Consider the following 7,693-nt stretch of genomic DNA (forward strand, 5'->3'; position numbering starts at 1 on the left):
CCAACTTTTCCAATATGTGGGTTCCTCAGGGCTGACTACAGGACTTGAGCATGCATGGATGTGGGTAGATGTAGGGGTCCTGGAGCCAATCTCTTCCATATACTGAGAGATGACTGTAATTTAAGAAAACAAAAACAAAAAAACCCACCCAAGAATAGCTGTGAATATTCATAAACTAATATTGCTCAACTGCAGCTTACGGACTCTGTTCAAAGGTAAGATATTTATTCTCAAAGCAAGGAGCCATTATTAATAATTACTTAAGTATTAGGCCTTCATTACTAATCCTGCTTTTGAGACATCTGACCCAGTTAAAAATAATTCTTACCAATCTTTCTAAGTCTAAGTGCTCTCCCAAAAACTGTACAGAGAGCCAGCATAAGGAAGTTCAGGGGTAAGGTTTCCTTGGCTCCTGTGAGTAACATCTGAAGTGTGAAGGGTCTGTCATCTGTCTGTCCATCTATGTTTCAAGAGAGACCAGCCAAGTGACTGGAGGCAACCCCTCTCAGCATGTGTGCCAGCTATAAAATGATGAAAAATACTTATCTCTCAAAGTTGCTCTAAGAATTTAATGAGATGATGCACCCAAGTACACTGTTATATCTGGTACAGTTCCAGGACACAAGTTTTTTTTTTTTTCTTTTTTGAGACGGAGTCTCCCTCTGTCGGCCTGGCTGGAGTGCAGTGGCGTGATCTCAGCTCACTGCAACCTCCGCCTCCCAGGTTCAAGCAATTCTCCTGCCTCAGCCTCCCAAGTAGCTGGGATTACGGCATGCGCCACCATATCCAGCTAATTTTTCTTTATTTTTAGTAAAGACAGGGTTTCACCATGTTGGCCAGGCTGATCTCAAACTCCTGACCTCAAATGATGTGCCCACCTAAGCTTCCCAAAGTGCTGGGATTACAGGCATGAACCACCGTGCCTGGCCAGGAACACATGTATTTATTGGCTCTAATTACCAATGTGATTCATGTTCAAATGTTATCAGAATATTGCCCAAGATAATGTTATCTCTGGAATTAATGATATGATTTTTACTTTCTAACTCTGTAATTTCCATTTTTTCTTTTAATGAGTATGTAATATTTTTATAATTAGGAAAATATAATGACTTTTTAAAGAAAGTTATTTTTAGGGCAAGTGAATCCTGGTTGGTGTTTGGGAAAGTGTCATCATATTGGATTTATCTACACTAACATTTAAGTAATTGAGAGACCCTTAATTCTCACAAGAATCTCAGAGTTATTTTCTTTTTCAGTCAAGGCTGTCTTGAAGTGCCAAGGGACTACATCATCAGTATTGAGAACAAATTCAGGCAACACGAAAGAAGTTATTTAGGGCAAGATTTACCATTCTTTTCCTTTCTAGAAGTCTGCCCTGTAATTAGTTAAAAATGATCATGTTTTCATATTTGGTTTTTCTCCACTCAATTCAACCAGTCTTTTTCTGACTACCTGCTATTTTCAAGCAAAGGGAAAACAATATAAAGAGAATTAAAGCCTAGTCTTTGTATTCAGAGTTTATTTCTATCTTTTTCTAGATCTCAATGTCTGCAATTTCCTGTCAAATATGAGAACAACTCCATCCCAAAGTGGGAGAACAGATGAAACAAGATGGATAAAATACTGAGAAGTCTTGAATATAGGTGATAGGTACCTGAGAGTCTATTTTCTTTCTCTCTACTTTTGTGTATGCTTGAAATTTTCCATAATAGTTTTTAAAATCTGGCAAGGCAGATAAGCTATAACAAAAGGAAAGGCAACCTAAGTGCTAAGTATCATTCTTGGAGAATCACACATTTTTACTCCACCAAAGTGGGAGGGGAGGACACCATGTATCACTCTATAAATATTAACTAAGCATTTGCACCAAGGAGAAAGGGTGTGTTCATTCGGCAGCTAAGAGCACCAAAATCAGCATTCCAACATCTCTGAACCTATCAGGTAATTTTGCAGACACAGGGCATGTGAGTGGGCTTGATGTTGTCCCAGGCACATGATCCTGATGCCTTGGGGCTCCCTGGGGCAACACCAGAAGAAAGACTGATTATTTTGCTACTCTTTTTACTCCTGCAGAGTTCCTAGGAGTTTTTACCTTTTACACACACATTGCCCCACCTTCCTCAGGTCTTGGTATTCATTATCCCAATTACAGCTCCTTTAGGAGGATTCTGAATGATCACTGGCCGGATCCTAAAGGGGCTGTGGTTCCCTGGGCAGGGTAAGGAATGGGATAAAAATGATGACAGCCATTTACATGTACAAGTCATTTAAACCCAAAGATTAAGCTCCTAATAGCCCAACCTGGAAGCATTTGAGTAATTTAAAAAAAAAAAAAAAATAGACTGCACTGTATTTTAACCCATAGGATAAAGTGAATATCCACTAGTCTACACTGATAAAAACAATCAAACAAATAAATGAATAGAAGAGAAGGGGTGGCTCTTTTCTTAAATTCCAACTAGTAAGAAAGTGAGAGATGGAAAAAAAATCACCCTCAGCAAACACCACTTAATAACCATTGCAGATAAGGTTCACCAATGGATGTTAAACTAATAGGCAAAAATTTGAGGATAAACAGTATAGTCTCAACGTATCTTCCCCAAGATAATTCTTAACTACAAAGGGAAAGACAGTAACTTTGTAGTAGAGAAACCCAATTGCTCCCCACAAGTTCATTCCACAATATACCTAAATGGTACTCTTCGAAAGAATCAAAATCATGAAAGACAAGGAAAAACTGAGGAACTATTTCAGATTGGAGGAGACTAAGGAGAAAGAAAAACTAAATAAAATGCAGGATCCTTGATAAAATACAGTGGTAACAGAAAAAAAAAGACATTAGTAGGAAAACTGATGAATTTTAAATAAAGTTTGTAGTTTAGTTAATAGTATTGATCAATGTAGTACGGTTATGTAAGGGGTTAATATTAGGGGAAGCTAGGTGAACTCTCTGTATCATTTTTACAACTTTTCTGTAAGTCTAAAATTAACTAAAAATAAAAATAAAGAGTCAGAGACTAGGTATAACCCAAGTCAACAAATGATAGTTAGTTAACTTAATTCTCAAGGAGAATCATTGTTTTTGTATTCCTAGTGCCTCAAACCAATCTGACACATAGCAGGTACTCAATTTAGTAACAAATGACCGACTAGGATATACTAGTTGAAATACACAAGGACACATCATAATTCCAGGCTCCTGCTAAAAGGAATGAAACACAAAAAAAGAAGGTGGGAAATAATGATTAATAAAATGAGTACAAAATTCCATCTGAGGAGGATTTTAAAAAGTAAAAAGGCTCACCCCGATACTAGCTCCCTTCAGTTCACTAGTATCAACACTTTTCTAAGGGTAGGGTCCTCACCTTTAATAAATGGCACTTTTGGTCACACCCACTGCCTTCTGCTCCTCTGCCTTTAAAAGTGATACTTCTCCTTGGCTTGAGGAGGAAGTGTTGCATGGCCTGCCTCTTCCTTCATGAAGCCACAAAGTGCCACTGCGTGAGTTCCGTGGCACACTGGAACACAGTGTACTCGTCTCTGGGCAAGAGCCATGGAAATCTACACATGAAGCCAGGTGGTCCTGCAACACCCAAACAACCAAAGTTATTTTATGTAGTATATGTTATGCAGCATAATACAGAATTCACCAGAATTTCTGATGGAAGGTTTCAATACTGTGTACTTAAATGTTACTTTCAGCTGTCCCTAAGAAACCAACAGTGGAGTCAGTAGGAGTTTACTTTCTGCAGTCATTAGGGGCACCTCACCCTAAACCTTCTTAAGAAGGTTTAAAAAGCTCTGAGGTCATGGGTATAACAGGGCGCTGAAGTCACAAAGAGATGAGTTCAAATTCTGGTTATCAGAGGCATGAATGGCTTTTGACAAGTAACCTAAATGTTTTGAGTCTGTTTGGCCATTTATTTAAAAAGCATTTCTCAACATCTGGTTCCAAGAGTGTCTTTATCAAATACATAGGGGAATGTGTTAAAACTGCAGATTCCTGGGCCCCACTCCAAAGCCAACGGGTCAGAACAGCAGCCTCTGGGACTCAGAAAAATGAAATTTTAACAAGCTCCCCAAATGATTCTTATCTGCATTAAAGTTTGAGAACCACTGGTATAAGAGAATGGACCTGGAATGCAATAGATCCTTCAGATATGTTAATTTTCCCTCTGGTAAGGAAAAGCAGTAAGAAGATATGTGAAAATGAGATTTTAAAAATGCATTTGAAAGGTTTTTTATTCCATCAGTTAGAAATGCATTCTAAGAAAATAATCAGAGAGGTACACCACGATATTCAAACCAACAATGCTAAAGTAACCAAAAATTGAAGAGTCTAAATGTTAACAATAGCGATCTGATTTAATTAGTTATAATACATCCATATGATGGGACATATGCTTTCATTAAAATGTTTACAAAAACTACATAGAAAAGTGCTTATAATAGCTAAGTAGAAAAAAAGATATAACAATGTATATAAAATATAGGCCGGGTGTGATGGCTCATGCCTGTAATCCCAGCACTTCAGAAGGCCGAGGCGGGTGGATCACTTGAGGCCAGGAGTTCAAGACCAGTTTGGCCAACGTGTTGAAACCCCTTCTCTACTAAAAGTACAAAAATTAGCTGGGCATGGTGGCGCATGCCTATAGTCCCAGCTACTTGGGAGGCTGAGGAAGGAGGATCACCTGAACCCGGGAGGCGGAGGCTGCAGTGAGCCGAGATCACACCACTGCACTCCAGCCTGGGCATCAGAGCGAGACCCTGTCTCTAAAAAAAAAAAAAAAGTATATAAAATATAATACCAATTATGCAATACATGTGTGTTTGCATATCTTTTACATACAAAATGACAGTCACTGGTGGTCATCTCTTAATTATAGGATTAGGGAAAAACTTTTGTTTCTCCTGTATCTTTTAATTTTTCTAAAATGGAGTTTTCATCAACAGAAACAATGTTGTTTTCTGATAAAATGACTACATAGTTTTCCTTTAAAATACAGTAGTCCTTGGTTTCTTTCTGCGGTTTCAGTTAACTGCAATAAAATACAGTAAGATATTTTGAGAGATGACATTCAAATCTTTTATCACAGCATATTGTAATAACCGTTCTATTATTAGATATTATTCATCTCTTACTGTGCCTAACTTACAAGTTATACTTTAGTATAGATATGTATGCATATATAGAAAAACACAGCGTATGTAGGGTTTGGCACTATCCATGGTTTCAGGCATCCACTATCAGTCTTGCAACATATCCCCCAAGAATAAGGATGACTGTACATTAAAATTTAAAGATAACATCATAGACAGGAATTATAACTTTTAGTTACATAAGTTTGACAATTCATTCATATAACCTTTAAGAAAACCTGTTCTAAATAGGCCAAAAAGCCCCAATCTCAAAGAAAAACTTCGGAGGCTGTTAGTAATCTTCAGTACCAGAGAACCCTGTGGTCTCTTTGAAATGCCTATTCCCAGGCTCCAGCCCCGGAGATTTTTATTTCAAAGGCCTGAAGTGGGGTCAAGAAATTGATATTTCTGCCTGGGCCCATGGTTCACACCTGTAATCTCAGCACTTTGTGAGGCCGAGGCAAATGGATCACTTGGGGTCAGGAGTTCCAGACGAGCCTGGACAACATGGTGAAACCCCATCTCTACTAAAAATACAAAAATTAGCCGGGAGTAGTGGCCTGGGCCTGTAGTCCCAGCTACTCGGGAGGCTGAAGTAGGAGAATTGCTTGAACCTGGCAGGTGTAGGTTGCAGTGAGCCAAGATCGTGCCACCACACTCCAGCCTGGGCCACAGAGCCAGATTCTGTCTCAAAAAAAAAAAATTATATTTTTAACAAGAACCTAGGTAACTCTGGGACATGCAGCCAGGTTTTAGAAACCACTGTTCATTGATGGCTTAAAACAAAGAATAGAAAACCATCACTGATTTGCTTTGGATGTTTCCACTGAATAAAAGATCTTCAAAGAGGTTAGTTCCCAAAACATTTGCATGCATCTCTGGAAAAGGCAGGCATTACTATTAGCTCAGCTTAAAGTAGATACTAAATACTTATTAAGTAACATATAAACTATAATTATAGAGCTGGTTTTATTGCCCTCTCTATCCACTTCCCCTCAGATTATGTAGTCAAACAGTTCAATTCAGGTCAGTACTTCTTCACAACGTATGTTTTCAATCTGATCAAAGTTATAGGTAGACCAAAGTTATTGCAATTTCATGGGGTTTACAATTTCCATAAAGAACAAACCTGTAACGACAAAATTCCAAAAACTTCTGAACTATATCCAATCAAGCATTATCTCCTCTCCCAAGAGAGACCTTCCAGCACTCCCTGCCTGGGTCTCGGGAATAGCCCTCCTCTTCTGAATCCCAGTTTCTCAATCCGGACCCTGAATCCTATTCATCCTGATCTCTCCTTGATTTTCTTGTATCTTAAAGGTGTTATTTTCCTTTCTTTAAAAAGTAAAAAAAAAAAAAAAAAAAAGCCACAACTCGCCTCCACGCTCAAATTACCGTCTTCTTATTCCTCCTTTTCATCACCAAACAGCTGAGGTCTACCAGTACCCTCACCACCTCCACGTCCCCATCCCTCACCCACTCTGGAACACTTTGCAACAGGGTGCACACCCACCCTCTGTTGATAACTACTCTCCTAAGGCTACCAACCCATAGGCCTCTTCTCGATCCAGAGTCCCCTGGACTTGTCTGTTTTTTACAAACCAAGAATTAACAGCCCTTATCTAATGGAAGACAGAACATCAAGGGATACAGTTCAATAAACACTGAATGGCTGTCTCCGGAGTCTTTTATAATCCAGGTGACCAACCCCTTTGGAGAAAGGTCAAAGGTCGCCGGCCCCTCGCAGGACTGGGGCTGGGGTCAGCTGATCAGTTTCCCCCGTTGAAACGCTGGAGAAGGAGGGTTTCCAGGAAGAACGGGCTTTTTCAGGTTGATGCACCCGGCGGAGAGGTGCTGGGGGCGACCCCAGAATGTGACCTGGGGTATGAGTGACCCCTGGATCTTTTCCTACCTAGCAGCACCTCGTCTGGCTCCCCCGGCCCGCAGCAAACACGGCGCCGCGCGGGACGCCAGCACCTGAGCCGGTGCCTCCCGCCAGGCTCGGCCTCCGTAGGCCCCCGGCCCGGCCCACCGCTCCGGCTGACGCGGGACTGCCCCACGGAGGCCGCCGCGTCATCCCCACGCCCGCCCCGCTACAGCCCTGGGACTGACCCCGGCCGTCGCCCGGCTACACTCGCACGGCGCCCGTGTCCAGGGAACTGCATTTCCCGGGCGCCGGCGGAGTCAGGGCCGCGTGTACTCACCCTGGAGGCAGCCGCGGCGAGCTAGCACAGACCGCGGAAAGAAGAGGACGTGGAAAGCAGCTCGGGGACCGCCCCGGCCGCCCGGGAGGCGGCTCCTGAATACGAGCTCCGCCTCCCGCCTTGGCCCGAGGGGCGGGTCCGCCCGGCTCTGCACGCGCCTGGGGCTCCACCCCCGCCAAATCGACCACACCAGGCGCTGGAAAGAGCACCCGCAGGGAAACGAAGGATTGACGCCTCGGCCTCTGGGTGGCTTTAAAACCCTGTGCCAGTAGTAGACTAGGTGCTGGGCGCTTCCCAAATTCCATCCCCTTAAATACTCACAAAGCAGTAGGAAAGAGATAGGGACC

At 41.9% G+C, this 7,693-nt stretch overlaps 1 protein-coding gene across 2 annotated transcripts in view; it reads right to left on the reverse strand.

Moving 5' to 3' along the window:
• The window catches only part of B4GALT4 (beta-1,4-galactosyltransferase 4), a 29,382-nt gene extending 21,914 nt beyond the window's left edge, over window positions 1–7,468 (reverse strand). The window contains exons 1-2 of one of the 2 annotated variants that reach the window (XM_055259715.2): window positions 7,347–7,468; window positions 3,369–3,586 (exon numbers count right to left, since the gene is read on the reverse strand). The gene's annotated coding sequence lies outside the window, so the exon portion shown is untranslated. The remainder of the gene's footprint in view (window positions 1–3,368; window positions 3,587–7,346) is intronic. The other variant, XM_063630655.1, reaches the window with a different exon arrangement.
• Window positions 7,469–7,693: the final 225 nt, after the last annotated feature.

Source organism: Symphalangus syndactylus, chromosome 21, assembly GCF_028878055.3.
Source record: "Symphalangus syndactylus isolate Jambi chromosome 21, NHGRI_mSymSyn1-v2.1_pri, whole genome shotgun sequence".
NCBI classification, from domain to species: Eukaryota; Metazoa; Chordata; class Mammalia; order Primates; family Hylobatidae; genus Symphalangus; species Symphalangus syndactylus.